The sequence below is a fragment of the Macaca mulatta genome, chromosome 7 (genome assembly GCF_049350105.2).
Source record: "Macaca mulatta isolate MMU2019108-1 chromosome 7, T2T-MMU8v2.0, whole genome shotgun sequence".
Taxonomy (NCBI): Eukaryota; Metazoa; Chordata; class Mammalia; order Primates; family Cercopithecidae; genus Macaca; species Macaca mulatta.
Window position 1 is genome coordinate 55,948,106 of NC_133412.1, and position 18,979 is coordinate 55,967,084.

Sequence of the window (18,979 nt, forward strand, 5' to 3'; positions counted from 1 at the left end):
GCTTCTCTTTCCTGCAGCTTTCCCTGAGTCCCCCAGCATGCCCTGCTCTGTGCTCCTCATACCCAGGACCCACCTGTAGTGCAACCCATTAATGTAGTTATTATGTTTGTGTGGTGGTGCCCCCTCTAATCAGTGAACTCTCCTGGGCAGGGGCTGCTTTGGATCCATCCTGTGCATTCCTGGTGCCTGGCAAAGTGCCTGGCTGCCAGTGGAGCTGTTTATCCAGTTGGCCAGCCTCAATGGAGCACCCACTATGTGCCAGGCTCTGTCCTGGGTGCAGCAGCCAGTCCTGGCCCTCGAGTTGCTTCAAAAGGATGTGCTCAGGGAACCTCTAGTGAATGAATGAATGGAAATATAATCACTTTGTAAATGGGGAAACTGAGGCCCAAAGAGGCAAAATTCCCTGTTCATGGGTGTTCCTGACTCCCTGCCCACATCTCTTCTACTCCATTTCTCTCCCAGGATCACAGCAGCAATGCAGAGAACTCAAAACGAAAGGTTACAGTCCAAACGGGGGGAAAAAGGAAGAAGAAAATCTGGTGGATTTTCCCCTTTCCTCCATAATGTAAAGAAAATTGCTTTTGCCAACTATCGCAGCTTAAAAGCAATTAGAGTTTTTGGAGGGGACTCTGGGCACGAGCAGAAGCAACAGAGTGAGCGCCCGGCACGGAATTTTTCCAGCATTCGTTTGTATCAAGCAAAAGAAAAAAAGGCGTTAAAAGCAGCAATTTCCAGCAGCAGAGACGGTAAAGACAAAATATTTACAGTCTCTGAGGGAGGGGCCTGGAAGAGGCCAGGGACCTCCCCTGCTTCCCACCCAGCTCCACATTCTAGGAGGCAGGGAATGGGAGGGAAAGAATTGAAGATAAGGAGATGAGCCTTACCCATGCAGGCTCAGGGAAGGAGAGAAGCCCCCAGCTGCCCGCTGCTCGCTCACCCCTTCCCCACCACCCACCGCCCCAGCCACCAGAGATCCATCCCTGTAAACCTCAGACCTGGACACAATTCTCCCCTGCTCAAAATCCAGAGAACATCCACCACTGCAGGCTGGCACTGGAGGCCTGCACAGCCTGGGCCCCTCTCCAGCCTCATCCGCAGATGCTCCCCAATGTGGCACACTGCCCCGACTGTCTTCTGAGCAGCAACACTCAGTCTCGCCGCAAGGCCTTTGCCCAGATATAAGAGCGTAAGGATGCACTCCTGTATCAGGACAAAGGCCTTGAGAGGGAGGTGAGGCAGGTTTCCGGATATGGACCCAGAGCAGGGAAGCTGAGCCAGGATCACACAGCCCTAGACCCGAATGCTGGCCTGCCACCCAGGCCTCTGCCGCTGAACCCCTCCTTCACCTGGACTTTTGCTGGACCCTTGACCTCCGCCCTCCAAATACAGAGCAGACACCTCTTCCTGAAACCGCACTGCCTTCGTCCCAGCTGCAGCACAGACTCCCCTCTGTCTGGCACACAGACACAGCCTCCTGTAGAAGCAATGCTCCTATGTTCAAATGCCAGGTCCTCCATTCATTAGCTGCGTGATATCCACCAAGTCCCTCAATCTCTCTGAGCCTCAGTTTCCTCATCTGTTAAACGGGGATAGTAACAGTGCACATCTCATGGGGTTATTGTTAGGATTAAATGAGGTAATATAAGTAAAGCATTTAGCACTGTGCCCAACACTTAACAGGTGTTCAGTGAACTCTCCCCTGCCCTGTTTCACGCTCAATCCTCAGGTGTGACTCCCTAGGCCTCAGATGGCCCATATATGCGCACTCAAGCTCCCACTCCACATGCAGTCACCTAACAAATGCTCACTTGGAAGACATGTGCCGGCTGGGAGCAAAAGGCACTGGAAGCTCTAATGAGCTTTGCACATGCATGGAGGCCCAATCCCTGAGCACAGGGCCAGGATCCTCCCATTTTGCTTGGCTTAGGAAGGATTCCTCCAAGAACGCTGGTAAGCCTCAGCCAGAGCCCTTAGAATCTGCCAGGCCAGGTGGAGGAGGTGAATGGAGGGTCAGCCTCCCAGAGGGACAAAAAGCACGAATCCCCTCCAGCCTGAGGCCTGCAAGTCAGCCCTCAGCCATCCTCCCAGCCCCACTGGACAAAGGCAAGCACCAAGACCCACAGAGCAGCAGGCAGTGATGAGGCTGGGAGCAGAAACCAGGCCTCAAAGGCAGCAGGATCCGGGGAAGCCAGGCAGTCCTGAGCTCAAATCTCACCCCAACTCCTAACCAGGCGGGTGACCACCCTAAGCCTCACTTTCCTCATTTGTAAAATGGAGTCGATAATGCCCACCTTGCAGAACAGCTGTACACACAAATGAGGGTAACGTTGTTCCAGGTCCCTCCGGGATCTAGCATAGTCACTGCGGGAACACACAGAGGCTATGCCCCCTCCCTGACTGGATTCCTGGACTGTAAGTATGGTGCCCTCCCCCCACCCCCACAGCACTGGGAGAGCAGAGGGAAGGCCTGGTGTGCTGAGGGAACACCAAGGACCTGTGCTATCTCCTGTGACCCTTCCAGTCTACTTCCTGGCCGGCAGGGAGGTGAAAGACCAACCTACAGCCAGCCATGACCCGTCCTCCCCACCTCGCTCTCAGAGCAGAAGAGACCCAGCCCCTGCCTCATTTTGCCAGGGAAGAAACAGCTGCCCAGGAGAGGTGGCGGCGTGCCTCTGTCTCACAGCTCCCACTGAGTCACTCGTCCGACGTGAGGTCGTTTCCTCTCCTTCCCCAACTGCAGAGAACACACGGGCTTGCTGTGGGTCCGGTGGCGCTGCAGGGCTGGAGAGCTGGGATCAGGAGATATTCTGATGTCTCTGCCTTTCACTCCTGCTCTGGCTGCCTTTCTCCCAGGGGCCTCTCCCACCCTCCTCCCCCACTGACCTCAAGAATAAGCCCAACAGTAAGCCTGGCACTAATCGGGGCGCTCCTCCTTGCTGTGGGGGCAGGGAAGGGGACAGGAGACCAGTCTCAGTCCCAGATGGCTGAGCCTCAGGACACTCCACTGAGGCCTCCTCCCCAACCTGCGAAGCTCTTCTCCTCTCGGGTAAGTAACTAGGCACACACACAAACATACACACACATGCATACACATGCACACACACACAAACACATGCACATACATGGGTAATTAGGCTCACACACACACGCACACACTCAGACACGTGCACACTAACACACAGGAATCTAGGGAGGAGAGGGAGAGGTAGAGAGAGGGGGGCAGACCCTAGGCCCACCCCCCGGGATGACTGGCAGCCCTTCCACAGCTGATCCAGCCTCCTGGCTCTGTACCCAGGGGAGCACTAGTGGGTCCTGACCGACAAGCCCATGTGGCCTGGAAGCAGAGGATCCTGGTACTGGGAAGCCAGACACCTGACTTATTGCCAAGGCTCTGCAGTGCTTCACCGTGAGACCCGAAACAGAACTGGCCACTCCCTGTGCCTCAGTTTCCTATCTGGAACCTAGAGGAGGAATGAGATCATCTCTAAGCACGCCTTCTAGTTCCAGCATTCTGTGATCCATACCTGTGACCTCTGGGACCCCTCAGGAAGTCTCAAGCATCGGAGAGTGCTGGGGGAGGGATCGCCCTAACTCCAAGGAGGCGGGGAAGCCCAGGGAGACCTGTAGCTACCCTGGGCTGGCAGGGGGCACTCATCCTGCTGCAGCCTCCCAGGGAGGAGTCCAGGCTCGGGCAGGAGGCCAGAGGACAGAGGAGAGCTCCTCGACATGGCCTCAGGCAGCCCGAGGCCCTCCCCGATGTCCACAGGTACCCCAGAAACTCACCCCCTCGAGTTTCACTTCCCATTTCTGTTCCGAGGTTACAGAGTCTTTGGTCTAGCCCAGATCTCAGGCACAGCCCCAAGCCCCCAACACACACCCCCAATTCCCACAGTTGTCCAGACCCGATCCCAACTCCTCTTGCCAGGCCAGCCTTCCCACCACCTTCCCAGTTGCTTCCACAGGGAGGCCGGTGGGGGCAGCCCAGCTGCTTGTGCCAATAGAGGCTCCCCTGGCCCTGCATGGCCGGAGCCTGATAACATTCTCCTAAATTAAACAGTAAACAAGAAGTTGTTTTAGATTTTCCTGACGCTGCAGTTCCTGATTAATCCTCACAGCAAACAAAAGAAAGAGAGATAATTAACCTAAAAGAGGGTCACTTCCTGTTTCCAGGTGGAATCTCCAGTCTGAGCCAGGGGAACCTGTTCAGAGGGGTCCAGCTCCAGACCACCTCTCCCCTCCCCTGCCTCTCCTGTGTCTGCCCAATCCCGGGCTACACCCTCAGCCTGCCTCCTAGATCCCACCTAAGCAAGTTGGGAGCAGGCACTCCAGCCTGGGGTTTTCCTGGCTGTGCCTGTGGCTTGCTGGACAGGGGTGGGTAGGGTGGCCGAGGCCTCAGGGCCTTTGCAGAGGACCCTCCCCTTCTCTGCTATGTGACCTTGGACAGGCCAAGTCACTTCAGAGGCCTCAGTCTGCTCATCCATCAGATTCTTTATCTCCCAAGGATAAAATGAAAACAAAATTGAGACCACTTAAGATTAGGCAGAAATATTTTATCTTATTTTTTAGAGATGGATGCTGAAATATTTAGGGGTAAAAGGGCTTGATGTCTATAATTTAAAGTACTCTGGAAAAAATAGGTAAAGCAAAATGTGGGAAAATGTCAACAATTGTTAAATCTAGATGAGGGGTATACGGGAGTTCCCTCTACTATTCTCTCTACTTTTTTGTATGTTTGAAAATGTTCCTAATAAAATAATTTAAAAAAAAAAGCACAGTCACGTGAGCCAGGCAGAAGCCCCACACACAATGCCTAGTGCTCCTGGTAAGCCTGAAAGGCAACTGGGTCTCTGAAGTAGGTTAAACCTCCCCCCGCCATCTCCTTTATGTTGTTTCCCTAGAAATCGCTTTTCACAAATTCCACTGAGCCCTAGCTGCACATTTAAAAGCCTTAACACATTCAGAAGCCAGACGCTGCCCTTTATTGAGGTGACTGCTGTCTTGTGACCACACCTCCCCCACCCACCAGGCTCCCCATGTCCTCTGCAGAGCAGCCAGGGGCTGGGGGTCCTGATACTGATTCCATCCTCATGTGGCCACCACCCTCCCGGAGCCTCAGAATGTCCCTACCTGTGGAGCAAAAATGATGACAAGTCAGTAACTGCCCGGGCATCTCATTCAAAGGCAAAGTGTCACTGGACAAAGAGACTGAAATCTCCACTTAACAGATGGGAAAGCTGAGGCCCAGGGCCAGAAGAGACTGGAAGCAAAATAAGGAAGGAGAACAGAGGGTGGAGGAGATGCGCAAAGCTCCCCAGCTGTTCCAACTCCCCCTCCTCCCCAGCCCCCTATCCCTACCCTGGTGGCGTGGGTTGGAGACGGGGGGCTTGTGTCTCTTTCTCTGGCTCCTGTTTATCGAGCTTCCTGGTCAGAAATAAATGGCCATGATTGCAGTCTCCCAGCCAGGCCCAGCTGACCCTCGCCAACACTGGCCAGGCTTGCCTCTGTGGATCGATAATGGAGAGTTATCAGTACCCCAAATGATCAATAGCTAATTGCTGAGTGCCGTGCAATTCATCGGGGAGAGTTATGTATGGCCAGTGACTGGGTGGCCCCGCCCCAGCCTGGCACAGCCATCAGGGACAGGGAGGGCTGTATCTACGGTGAGTGTCTCAGCAGCAAAGCAGCCCATAACTCAGGAGCTTCTCAAACAGATGTTTTGGGCCCAGCCCACATCCCCAGGCCCAAGGGACCACCCAGGGAGGAAGTGGCAGTGGCCACAGAGGCCCCAAGGGAGGCACTGCAGGCCCCCGATCAGCCTAGTTGGCCCCCAGGCATGCCCAAGGAACCCAAGATGGATAAGCCCAGTCCCTGCCACCAAGGTGCTCCCAAGTCAAAAGAAACAAACTGCCACCCAGGCCTTGCACACAGTGGGTACACAGCAAATCATAAATGTTTCCTAAATGTAAAGCTGATACACTGCTCTCAGAGTTCTGGGGAAGGATGGGCTGCTTCCAGGAGGGGTGACCAATAGAAGGGTTTTTTTGTTTTGTTTTTTGGTTTTTTAATGTGGCATTTGGGCTGAGCCTTAAAAAGTGGGTGGTATCTCCATGGACAGAGATGGGGGAGAACTCTTAGGTGGAAGGACCACGGAGGAGGAAAGCGACAGCAGGCCTAATTGGCTGGAGCCTGGGGACACAGAGAGGTGTGAGGGAGAGGGCTGGGCTGGGACATAAGGTTGTACAAGGTGCCGAGGAGTCGGGACACTAGCCTGGAGGTAACAGAGAGTACTGGAAGGGTGTTGGGTAAGAGTGTGACAGCCAGCCTGGGCTTGGGAAGGTCTGTCTATGGTTTCCACCAGGTTACATGCCCCAAGAGGGCAGAAGCTGGTCTTACTCATCTCTGTCCCCATAGTACCCAGCACAGCCAGGCCCAGAGGAGGTGCCCAAATAGTGATTCATTGAATGATCATAGATCATCAAATTGTAGGACAGGTGAGTCCTGGAATTACAGCCGTGAAATAGCATGTTTTTATAATGCCCTGCCATGTAGAAAAATACATATTAGAGCCTCAAAAATAGCCTTGTAAGGCAGGCAGGGAGATCATTCTGTCCAGTGTCCAAAGGGGAAAGCCGAAGCTCAAAGAGGGACAGTGATCTGTCCAAGGTGATACACCAGAAAGGACCAAGGCCCAGCGCCCTCCCCACCCTGCCCCATAAGGCTCAGGCCTTGGCATGGCCAGGGTTGCCTGGGAGGTGAAGGGCTACCCCTCACTCGTCCCTGGGCTCTCCTGCCTCCCCCTAGGAAGCCCCCTAATCTCAGCCCCTCCCTGTGCTGGGGCAGAAGGAGAAATACAGCAGATGCTGCCTCATTGAGCATCCCTCATTCCAGCCCCAGCTGAGACTGGCTAACAGTCATCATGACAGCCTGTCCTTGCACCTATAATGGAAACAGAGCCAAGAAGGGAGTCTCTAGAACCCTCAAGCTGGTCTAGACAGAAGACAAAGCCACTCCTCCCCCAGCCTCCACCCCAGAAGTTTGGGAAGCCTCACTGTGGAGCAAGAACACTGGACCAGGAGTCTAGAGACTGGGTCAAGCCTCACTCACTATGTGGCTTCTGGAGACTCACTTCCCACCATGGCCTCAGTTTTCTCATCTGTGAAATGGAACAATGCTGTCCGCCTACTTTATTAGAACTACCATGAGGACTAAACAAAAGAAGGAGTATAAAAACACAAAACTACAAGGCAGATTTTACCTTGGAAAATAATAATAATAGGGCTCCTCTTTACTTCTACCTGAACATTGAAACTCCAACCTGACTCACTTCCCTTTCCTGCAGAAGGCAAAACATCAGCCAATATTTACTGAGATCCTACAATGCCGTTGGCAGGGGCTGCTTTACATGCGTCACTTCCAAGTGGGCTATGGTAGACATCATCCCCACATGACACCCATGAGGAAAGTGAGGCTCAGTAAAGTCAAGTGACTTGTCCAAGCTCACCCAGCCTGAAGCAGCTGAGCCAAGATTCCAACCCACTTTCATCTGGCATCCAAGCCCAGGCCCTCTGGATCCACCAGGCTGATTTGAGGAGCCACTCCACACCCCAAAGTCTCAGAGCTTCAGAATCAGAGCTCAGGATGTGGGGACATGTCACATACACACACACTCCACTGAGGCTAGTGACACTAACACCAGAGGCACGGTGCCACCCCATGGTAAGGCCATGAGAGCTGGGAGGGGCACATGAGGAGGGTGGCTGGCACAGCTGGCCTTGAGCTAACTGGATCAGTCCTGGGCATGGAGCTGCCTATCTGGCTGCCCTGGCGGACGGGTGCTGGAACTGGGCCACCTGCCAAGGCCCAGCCTCCATGTCCAAACCATCCTGGACACCGAAGTTCCATTTTGGCCCCTCTTGCCCTGACCCTGGTGGCTGGCAGTGCCCACATAGATCCAGACGGCCATGGTGGCAGCTGCTATCCCTCCTCCAGCGGCTGGCACCTCCCCTGATGTGGCCATATGGCCCCATATGCTCTCTGACAGCTGGAGTGCTGAAACAACTGCCTAAGGACGTCCTCTGCAGAGGCCCCGAGGCCCCGGCCACCCCACCCACCCCTGCCCAGCAAGCACAGGCACAGCCAGAAAAACCCGAGACTGCAGTGCCCGCTCCCAACTTGCTTAGTGACCTTGTGCTGGTCACTGCCCCGCTCTAGGTCTCAAGCTCTTCCTCTATCAAATAGCAATGCCGAACAGCCCTCCACCCCTTTTCCTTTGTAGCCCTCCTCCGAGGTTACAAACTCCCACTCAAACTCACACCAGTTATCCATGGAGACAAACAAACATGTCCACTTTACAGACGCAGAAACTGAGGCAGACCCATGGGCCTCAGGGGCTTACTGAAGTGCACACAGTGGCAGGGCCAGTACTGGAGGCTGCATCTATGACTTCAAGACACTTGCCACCTCTGTATGCCCAGGTGGTGGGACTGGTGAATCCTGAGCCCTCGCCCAACTCTGACAACCTAGATCACCCCACCCAGGTCTTCCTAGCTCCCGGACAACCCCTCCCACGACCACCAGAGAAGTGGTTTATATTGCAAATCTAATTGTGTCCCTCCAGAACTTCAACCCTGCAAGCCCTGAATTCAGAATCAGCCCACACTCCTCAGATGGGCACTGAGGATCCTCTTCTGTCAGGTGCCAACTTTCTCCATGTTCCCATGAGTACTCCACTGCAAACACGTTCTACCCTTGCCCAGCGCTTCCTACCTCCATGCCTTTGCCAGTGCTGTGCCATCTTCCTAGCAAGCCCCCACTCACGTTCACATTAGCCATTCACTCATTTAGTCAACAAATATTTACTAAGCATCAACAAAGTGCTGGAAAATCTCAGCAGGTCAAGGCCCCGCCAGTCCCCTCCTTCTGAAACAGCCCCTTGCCACTCCCCCACTGAGCCTCTCGGTCACCCAGCTGGCTTCACTCATACTCAGAGGTATGGGTTCAAATCGGTTTCCCCTTTGAGCCCATCCGGGGAGGGGCCTAGGCTCCTCACTGGTTTCCCCAGCACTCAGTCCAGGTCTCAAGCCAGAAGATGCCTCCAAAGGTGAAGTGAGGCTCAAGGGTAGGATTCCAGGCCATGGAGAGTAAGAGCCAAGGTGTGGTTCTTGGCAACAGGGATGTGGGCCCCAGAAGCCCACGGAGAAAACTCTGAGACTGGTCAGGGTGGCTCTCAGGACCACAAAGGTATGCCTGAGAGGTCAGGGGCAGTCTTCCCCCCTTGAGTCACCCCACGGCCCAGCCCACTCAATACATTCTTATCACTGGAATTGTTAGAATACTTTTACAATTTAAAACCCAAATATGGCAGGGTCAGGTCTTGCCTAGGGAGGGAAATTAAGGGGGTCACACTGGGCACTGCTCCCTCCCAGTCAGGAGGTTGGGGTGGGGAAGTGGCTGTTTTCCTAAAGGGGGCAGCCAGTAGGGGCTGGGAGCCCCTGGCTGGAATTTTCACCCCTGGTAGAACAGACCAGGGACCAAAGAACTGCCCCTGGTCTCCCCCTCACCATGGCGTGGGACCCCAAATGAAGGGTTCATTTAGCTGGAGTTGGTTGGGGTTGGGGTGGAGATACCAGAAGAATCGGGGAAGGGGTTCAAGCAGGCACGGATGATAGGGGTGGAACAAAGCTAGGCGTCTTGCCATGCTCCAGCCATCTGGATGTCAACCAGAGCTTTGGTCAACACTCGGGAGGCAAAAGTCTGGCGCTTAGGGAGCCACAGGGGAAGAAGAAGAGGAGCTGACAGAGAAAGAGAGAAGAAAAAAACAATGGCAAAAAAGGCCATTATCAGCCAGACCCAGCAAGGGAGGAGTGGGGAGAGGCAGAGAGTCTTCCCGGCAGGGAGAAGCCAGCAGGGGCTGAGGAGGTCACCGCCAGGATCCAGCAGGCTGAGCCCCACCCCCAGTGGTAACTCCCAGGCAACAGCTCTTACCCTGAAGGCCCTGGGGATGACTCCAGGCTGCCAGCAGGACTGAGGCAAGTCACAGAAGCCTGTCCGGGGCTGACAGCTCTGACTTCCTGTTCTTCAGGTGGCCCACCTGGGGAGGAAGTGGCCACAATAGCCACCAGAATCCCCTCCAATTCCCCCAGTGCACATTTAGATCTCCACGGGGCATCTTTGGCCCACAAAGGGGCTCTAGGATGGAGAGGGTAGGAAGGCTTCTGGGGCCGAAACAGAAGGACAATGCCAGGACCCAGCATAGAGTGCCAGGCTGGGTGGGGAGTGATTCGGATCCCCAGGATGGCAGTGAACTCCCAGAGCTGTGCAGAGGATGACAGGAGCTGAAGCTCAGACAGCATCTGGCCCCAAATCCAGGAAGCACATATTTAACCAGGCTAGGGTCAAAAGCTCCCACAGGTCAGGAGCTTTTGCTCAACTGCCTCCGGCTGAGAACAGCCACTGGCCAGGTAAACATGTCACACGCAGCAGGAGCCTGGCTGCCAGGTCAATAAAGAAGGCCTGGGTGCCCTCCATGCCTCACCAAAGACCATGGTCAGTGGATACCCTTGCAGTGGAAAAGGGCTGTCCTGAGACTTAGAAGACTACCTCTATCTCTGCCACAAAATCCTCCTCTGTGAAATGGATAAGAACCTTGCCCAGCAGTCCTGCATTCCACAAAGTAGCTGAGAGATTCCAGAAGGATAATGGAGGCGGAAGGAAGGTTTAAGCCTGAAAGCTGATATTACCATAGACATTACCATACTCCAGAGACCCAGGTAGATACTGACTGGTCCAGTCACCACACCCCTCCACGCAGCATCCTGGCTGAGATCAAGACTTCTAACCACACAGGTTCACACGGTGAGTGGCAGGAAATAAGGCATATGGATGGGGGCTGCTTGGGATCCCGGCAGTTACAACCCCAGGGAAGTCCAAGATGGAAGGACTCAGGAGCAACCAGAGAAGGCTTCCTGGAGGAGGAAAAACGTGCCCTGGAAACAAGGAGGATGAGGAGCCTATAGGAGTCCTGACCCCAGACCCTTCCTTGGGCCTCTCACTCCAGAGGGGCACCATCTTGGACCACAGCTTTCCATCCCATCTTCCAGGGACCGACTGGGTTGGCAGTTAGGGGTGTGGGAAGGTTCCCTCAGGCAGCCAGCACAGGTCCAGAGTGTGGGAGGAGACTCACAAGGGGAGAGGGTACAAAGCACAGCCACAACCTCAATGTAGAGTGAGGCACGCGGGGGCATGGCTCCAAGCAGGGATGGGGCACCAGGCCGGCAGACCTGGAGATGCCCCCTCCCATCCCTAGCCTTTTGGGAGCTCCTAAGGGTCCAGGTCTGGTGGGGCGCGCCTTGCAGCGAGTTCCCTTCTTCCAGCCTTGGTCCTGAGGAGCAGAAGGCGCGGGGACACACACATACACGCCCGGGCACGTCTCCACATTCCCCCAACTCAACCTCGGTGTCTTCCGCCTGCCTGCAAAGACAACCTCCGGGGCCCCGGGCCTGGGAGCTGTAGCCGAGCGGTCCCGCCTGACCCTGGTGGGGTCATCTGAGTCCGGCGCCCCGAGCGGCTCCAGCACGGCGCCGCCGGGCTGGGTGGGTGCCCCAGAGAGCAGGCGGCTGCGCGACTGGGGAGGTAGAGACGCACCCCTCCGCCCGCCAGGCGGCCCGGCCCGCGCCCCCGCCCTGCTCCCCTAGCGTTCTCTTCTCTGGAAAGAAAGGCCGGAGTTGCACCCTGAAAGCGCCTCCGTCCCCACCCCTCCCGGCCCGCCGCGCCCCAGGGGCTCCACAAAGTTGCTGCAAGTCGCCGAGGCTGCAGCTGCAGGTGAGGGTGAGAAGAGGCCGCGCGGCGGGTGGGAGCGCGGTCACGGCCTGGGGTGCCGAGCGCGCCCCTTCCCAGCCCCGAGCGTGCACGCCCCCCACGGACGCGCACCCAGCACCCCACCCCCGCCGCTGCCCCCGAGGCTCCCGCCCAATCAGAGGCCGCGCACACCGCGCCGCCTGCGGGCAGACACACCGGCTCCCTCGCCTGCGCCCCTGCGGCCCTGGCCCCGCCGCAGCGTCCCGGCCCGGCCACACTCACCGTCTTGGGCGCGCAGTCCGCGCGTGGCTCCGCTCCGGGTCGGCATCCCCCTGCTCGGCTGCCTCCGGTCCCCGCTCCGGCTTCGGTTCCCGCTCCGCAGGGCTCGGCTCCGAGATGGTGGCCGCGGCGGCGAGCGCGGCAGGGAGGGCGTGTATGTGCGCGTGAGAACGCGCAGCGTGTGCTTGTGCGTGTGCACGGGAGGGTCCCGGCTCCCCTGCGCGCCCCGCTCCTGCCTCCTCGCCACGCCGCGATGCCCGCAGAATCCCTACCGCGCGCCCCCACTGCCCAGCGCTCACACACGCGCACACCCGGGCGCACACACCCGGCTCCGCACTCCCGACTCGCCCTCCTGGGGCGCTCACAAAGATCCCCTGCCACGCCGGCCGGAGCTTTCGGAGCGCCACCCTGGGCCCCTCCTGGACCCGCCGGCCTCAGGTGCCCCGCTGCTCCCCGTGGGGACCCGGCGGGCGGCCCGGCTCCCGCACCCTGCCTAGCCGGGCCGCGGCCGCGCTCCCAGCCCGAACCCGGGCCCAGGTGCCGACTCGGGCTCCCCGCACTAAGCGCCGGCCCCCTCCACTGCGCCGCCGTCCTTCTCTCCCCCTCTTCCAGCCCGGCCTCTCCGGCGCCTCCCTGCCTTCTCCCACCGGCCCAGCCCGGTCCTCGTTCTCCCCGCTGCTCTCCGTCTGTCTCGCCGCCGCCCTCTCCCGCACCCCCTCCTCCCCACCGCCCTGTGCTGCCTCTCACATTCTCCGCATTACAGCGGGTGCCGCCCGCCGCTCGTGGGGCCCAGGGTTCGAGCGCGCAGTGGGTGGCGAGGGGACCCGCCGCGCCCGGCCCCGCCGCCCCCTCCGCTCTCTGCGGCTCCGCGGCTGCTAGCTCTGGCCTGGCGCTAGGGTGGCGACGTCCCGCGCTAGCCTCGGCTGCCGCTGACAGCTCTCATCTCACCCGGACTTAAAGGGATAGCGCACTCGGCTCGACCGGCCCCACCCGGGGGCGCCGGGGAGGGGGCATCGCCGCGCGGGAACAGTCCGGGGCGGTGGCGCAGCAGGGGCCGTGCGGGCGACGCCCTGTCCGCCGCCGTGGAGCCCGGCCCTCGGGGCTGGAGGTGAGTCAAGGAGAAGGACGGTCGGGAGCTGCCGGGACCACGCTATCCAGGGGGCGCTCAGCGGCCAAGCCTCTGGGCCGACAGTGGGTGTGCGGCGGTTTAGGCTGAGCGCCCTGGACTGCGGGGCTGGGGAGGGGGATCAGGGAAGCTGCCGTCCTAGTCTGAACTCCAGGGGAAGGCACCTGTCATACTGGGAGGACAGGGCTCAAGGGTTGGCGTCCTGCTCCTGCTGTGTCACCTTGGGCAAATGCCGACCCCTCTTTGCACCTCAATTTACCCCCTTTGGAAGGGCATGACTTCCATCATCTCTGAGCCCATGCCCATCTCTGATATGGTATTAGATCGGGAGTCCCAAGGTAGGCCCCCAGCCCCCAGAGTCCCACCGCCTTCTTGCCCGTGAGAGCTAAGGCCACCGCTGAGACTGCAATCCTTGCCTCCCCGGACACTCACCAGGCCGGGTCGGCCTCCTCCTTCGATCTGCCTCATCAGAGGAACCAGGGAACGAGGCAAAGTTGAATTGGTACTGGGACCTACCGTTTGTAGAGCTCTCTCACATCCAAGATCTCCTTGGACCCTCATGACACCCCTGGGAAGTAAAGTGCACCCCTAGGCTGCTGGTCAGCCTGATCCTGGACAAGTCTGGCACATGAGCATTTCGTCTTCAGGGCCCCCTCCCCACCCTTACTCCTACCCCAGACTGTCCCTTGCTCCCCAACCCTGCAGAGGGATGCATTTTGCCCATTGTTCAGGAAGTTCCGTGTGTCCCATCCTGTGCTAGGTCCTGGAGACACACAGATGATTTAGACACATTCCTACCTTCAGAAAACAAGAATAAGGAAAGTGTGATAGAGCCGTGGGGGGTGGAGGAGGTCCTGGAGGAGGTGACATTGAAGCCAGGTAGTGAAGGATGAGTAAGAATTGGCCAGGCAGAAAGGAACAGAAAGGGGATCCCATGCCAAGAGAAGAGCACGTGCAAAGACCTGGAAGTGGGAAAAGGAGTGATGGGTGTTTCGGAGGGAAGAGAAGCTATAAATCCTTGATTTGAGGAGTTTCGACTTTGTTCTGGGGCAGCAGCAGAGCGGCCGCTTGGCAAATCTAGGCAGCAGCCCCCACCCCCACCTTTCAGCCATCACAGAGGTGTGGCTAAGGGCTTCCCAAACTCAGCAGCTTTTGCCAGAGGGCCACCTCCTCTTCTGTTTATCCCCTCTAAGCCCAGACCCAACCTCTGCACCCTTATCCACAGCCAGATGCAGCACAGCCTCCCCCTGCTGACCGGAGCTGGAAGTAGGAGAAGCCCAGGCTGCACTGTGGCTGTGATGTGAGTCCAGGAGGGGCCAGGCTCCTGTACCCACCCATCAAGAAGGTGCCCTGTGAAGACCCCAGACTTTGGTATCAGGCAGATCCAGTGTCAGTTCCAGCCCCAGTGTCCTCCTCGGTACAATGGGGAAAAAATATGTTGCCAGTAACGTGACTGGCAAAGAATCCACGAGGGACGATGCTCAGAAATGGCTCAGCACACAGCGGGCATGTGGCAAATGGCCTTTTCTTCCCTGTGCCTGAGCTTGGCTTTGTGGCCCATCCCAAAGTCCCAATTGTCTCCCCTCTCCCTCCTTCCCTGGCCATTTTCCTTTTGCCTCCCTACCAGACTTCCTGGGGGTCTCAAGGGAGATGAGCTCATGGCTGTTGCCTGCTCTGGCTCAGCACGCCTCCTGAGGAGTCTTCCCAGGGCTTCCAGGTGAGCCCTAGGGAAGCCATACACAGACAAACAGCCTTTCCCCAGAGTCTCTGACATCCATGCAGAGCAGCGATTTCAGCCTGCATCCCCATCCATTCCCCACCATCCAGTTCTCCCGCTTACTTCTGCTGTCTTGGGAGCCACACAGCCTTTGTGTCCGTGCTTGGGAGTTTATGCCCAGCTATGCAAACTCAAATAGGTGGCATACTTTCTCTGAGCCTTAGCTCCCTCCCGAAGTATGGGAGCAAGCTGGTAGGCACCACAGGGATGATGAGCCTAAGTCTATGTCATTTATTGTCCCCAGCAAGTCCAAGCCTAGGCCCTCTACCCAGGAGTTCTGCACAAAGGCAGTCATGTGCAGAGGCCTCTCTGGGATCCCCTTGTGTCCTGCCCTTGTGCTGGTAGCCAGAGGCTGTTGCCACCTCTTCCTTTCAGTAGGCTTTACAGAGAGGCATGGCATGAATAATGACCGGGCCCACTCCATGGCCAGAGCAGTAGTAGCTGGGGGCCTGGGGCAGGGACCGGGAACCAGACCAGTTGGGCAACTCCAGGAGGGAGCTCCTCTACTAGGAGCTGGCAGCTGCTTCCCACCACAGAGTCTGGGTCAGTGCCCCCACAAATGCCTGCCCAGGGCTGCTCTGCTGTTTCCAGCCATCTCCACGGGCCAGTCATGGAGAACTTTGGCAGTGTCCCAGATCTAATCATCACACCAGGTCCAGCCGAGACTGAGAGTGGCCCACATGGAATTCGAGGCGGCAGTGGGCATTTCCCACCCACTTCCTCTGAAACTCCTGGTTTCCTAAGCCAGGCTGAAAAGTGGGTCACCAAGGGTTCAGAGAAATGCCCCACCCAGCTGGGCTGTCTTCCTTGCTGTCTCTAAACATATCCAATCTCCCCACCTCCACGTCTTTCCCCACCTGTCCCCACCACCTTTTGGTTTCCACACGTCTCAAGTCCTTCCATCCCTAAGCAGCCAGCATCAACCACCCCCTCCCCACCCCAATCTCCCTCCTCCTCCCTCCTTCTCTTTACTCTTGGCAGAGTGTGGCTGGGAGATTTTTGTTCATTGGCTCACCCTCACGCTAATCTTGATGTTATCATTCCCATTTCCGAGAAGAAGAAATCAAGGCTCAGGGAGAGGTTCCAGGATTTGAACTGAGAGCCAACATTCTTTATTCTTTCCATGGACATGCATTGTTGGCCTACTTCATGCCACACAATGTGCCAGACATGGGAAATACATGGTGGAGACCTCAGAGTCCAGAGGAGACAGGAAGAAACCAAACCACCATGCAAACAAATGTAAAATGACACCTGGGACAAGTGCTGTGACAAGGTCTGTGGGGACCTGGTCTGGTCTGGACTAGGGAGTCAGGAGAGGCTTCTTGCAGGATGCGACATTCAACATAGCACCAGAAGGTGGAGTAGACAATGACCCAGAAAAGTGGGGACTCCAGAGAGAGGGAATAGCATGTGCAAAGTCCCCATGGTGAGAGGAAAGAGAGAAGTCCATGTGGCCAGAGCATGAGGAGAGAGGATTAGAGATGAGGGTGCAGGTGGCATGAGTCAGGACAATAGGTTCTAGTGGAACCAGCAAGGAGTTGGGGTTTTAGCCTGGAGGTTCTGGGCTGGCCCTGGAGGTTCAAAGCAGAGGACAGTGCTGCCACTGTTCCTCCAGCTGTCACTTTCCAGCCCACCACTCTGCACCCAGGGACCACTTCCACCCTCTTCTCTGATGCCCAGGCCCTGGTACAAGGCGGGACATCCTGGGGACTCAGACTGGGCAGCTGAGTGGGCAGCCTCGTGAGGGAGCAGGAGGCCTTGGCCCTGCCTCTCGTCAGATGCTAGCTGGATGTCTCTGGGCAGCACCTGCCCCTCCATGTCCCCCAGAACTGTGAAGAATGGACTGATCATCTTTTGCTATCTCTGGTTGATCCTGGACCATAGCTTATAACGAGGGAATGGAGAAGATACAGCATGACTCCACCCAGGCCAGATTCCAGGGCCTTGGCCCTGCAGTGGGCAGAGGGGCTGCCTGAGGCCTGCTTCTGACCTATGCTTTCCCATCCCTCCTCTGCCCCCGAGCCTGCCTCCCCTGGTCCTTCCCAAGGAGGGCACTCCAGGAAGCTTTCTTCCTCTCCCCACCCCAGACCTCACCTGCACCCTCACCCATGTCTCCACCATCAGCCTGGCAACTGCATCAGATGCCTGGGAGTCCCTGTTGGCCTGTCAGTGCTCAGCTGGACCATTGGGCCTCTGGTTTTGGGCCTTGGGCCTCTGGCTTTCCAGCTGTGGAAGGGTGTCATTCTCTACTCTTCCTGTCTCCCTGGACAGGAGAGGACAGTGGGAACTGGAATTCTTGTCATAAGCATCAGCTACTCTGTCCGGAGTGCTCCTTCCTGTCAAGCATCCTCCTGCGACCCTGAAGTCAGTGGCACTGTGGACCACAGACACACCAGCTGACCCCATAAAACCTTCCCTGGAAAGTTGCATCCCCTGAGTAGGACTGTATCGCCGTCATGGGCACCAGTGAGAAGAGACAAGATTATAGAGCCCATTAATAGCTGGAAAACAGAGGCTCTAGACAGAAGGGGCTGGCCCAGGCCACCACAGCAAGCCCTCCTGCCTCACCCCATCCTAGACTGCCTCGGTGGGTCCAGGGAAGCAGGACTGTATGGGGTGCCATCTCCCATTCCCCAGTGTTCCCTGGCGGGTTCAGAAAGCAGCTGCTCCCTCCCAGGTGACACTGCACCCTGCCATCTGTGTGAGGGGCTTCTTCTCTTGTGTGAGTTGCAGTTTCTGCTTGGGAGGCTGCCTTACCTTGTTAAGGGCCCTGCCTAAAGAGGTGGGGATGGCCCTGTAGGAGCTGTTCCCAGGTCAGCGCAGGGCCTTGAGCTCATGGAGCAGGGGCCAGGCCAGCTCGTTGAGAGGGCCCAGGTCAATCCACAGTCTGCCACATCAGCTTTTTCTATACGAATCACACCTACCTGAAACGTGGGGAGTGCTTTGCTATCCACAAGTCTAATTGCACGTGTCTCTTCAGGGAAGGTGCCCTACAGCCCAGGGAAGCAGGCGCAGGGATTATCTGCATTGTACAGATAAAGAAACCAAGGCGCAGGGTTATGGCCATCTGGACGCTGGATCCCTGCAGTCCAGCACAGTCACACAACAGGGCCTCAGGAAAGGGTGGTGCTGGAGGCAGCAGGGCAGTAGGAGCTGTGGGTGTCGAGGTTCTGGGCAGAGTGGACTTTGCCTGTTACTGAGAGAGAGGACTGGATTTGCACTTTGGGAGGCCAAGGAGTGGGGCGGGGGTGGGTGGTGAGATTTTGGGGACCTGGGAGTATGCACAGTTGGGGGAACTGACCGGCCATGCAGTTCCCACTCACCATGGTGGGCCCTGTGTCAGGCCCACGGGGTTTATCCTCAGGGAACACACAGGCTGTGGGCAGACAGGCACATGGATAGCCATGCACACAGAGGAAGGCCAAGGTTCCAAGTTCTGGAGTGGGCACTATGTTAGGGTGGGGGCTGGAGGCCAGCAGTGTCACAGAACTGAGAGTCAGGAGTCTATGGAGCCTGGACCTGAGGAAGTGAGGGCCTGGCGACGCATCTATGCAGGCATCAGTGGAATATGGCTCTCCTGGAGAGGTGAGACATGATGGTTCACTGGGATGGGAAAAAGGGCCTGGGGCATGGGGAATACCCTGGGGGAGGAAGCACAACTAGGTCCATGTCCCTTCTGAGTCCTCAACTCCCACCAGCCCAGGCCTGGCCCACTGCAGGGGTTCAAGGAGTATGTGCTGGCCACATGGATGTGTTCGAATGCAAGAATGCAAGAAAGAAGAGGGGAGAGAGGGAGGGAGGAGGGACCTTCTGCATGAGCTCAGGAAGAAACCTATGAAAGTACCTCCATTGCTGGGGAAGGAGTAGGCTGGTGAGCAGGATGGGGCCGGAGGGGACCCCCAGGCCTTTTCAGCAGAGCAGCTGTTTTCTGTGAGCTGACCTCTGCCAGGCTTCACGACCTTGTTTCAGGGAACCCTCACCCAGACACTTGCTGTGAG

The 18,979-nt window shown here is 57.3% G+C and overlaps 1 protein-coding gene across 10 annotated transcripts in view; it reads right to left on the reverse strand.

The window, feature by feature from the left end:
- The window catches only part of LINGO1 (leucine rich repeat and Ig domain containing 1), a 205,899-nt gene extending 192,209 nt beyond the window's left edge, over window positions 1-13,690 (reverse strand). For 3 of the 10 annotated variants that reach the window (XM_077940041.1, XM_077940044.1, XM_002804890.4), the window contains exon 1: window positions 12,079-12,235. The gene's annotated coding sequence lies outside the window, so the exon portion shown is untranslated. Of the gene's footprint in view, window positions 1-5,127; window positions 5,258-5,355; window positions 5,502-9,984; window positions 10,656-10,751; window positions 11,938-12,078; window positions 12,964-13,046; window positions 13,120-13,633 lie in introns of those variants that run through there. The other 7 variants (XM_015142810.3, XM_015142808.3, XM_077940035.1 and 4 more) reach the window with 6 other exon arrangements.
- Between the last annotated feature and the right edge of the window lie 5,289 nt (window positions 13,691-18,979).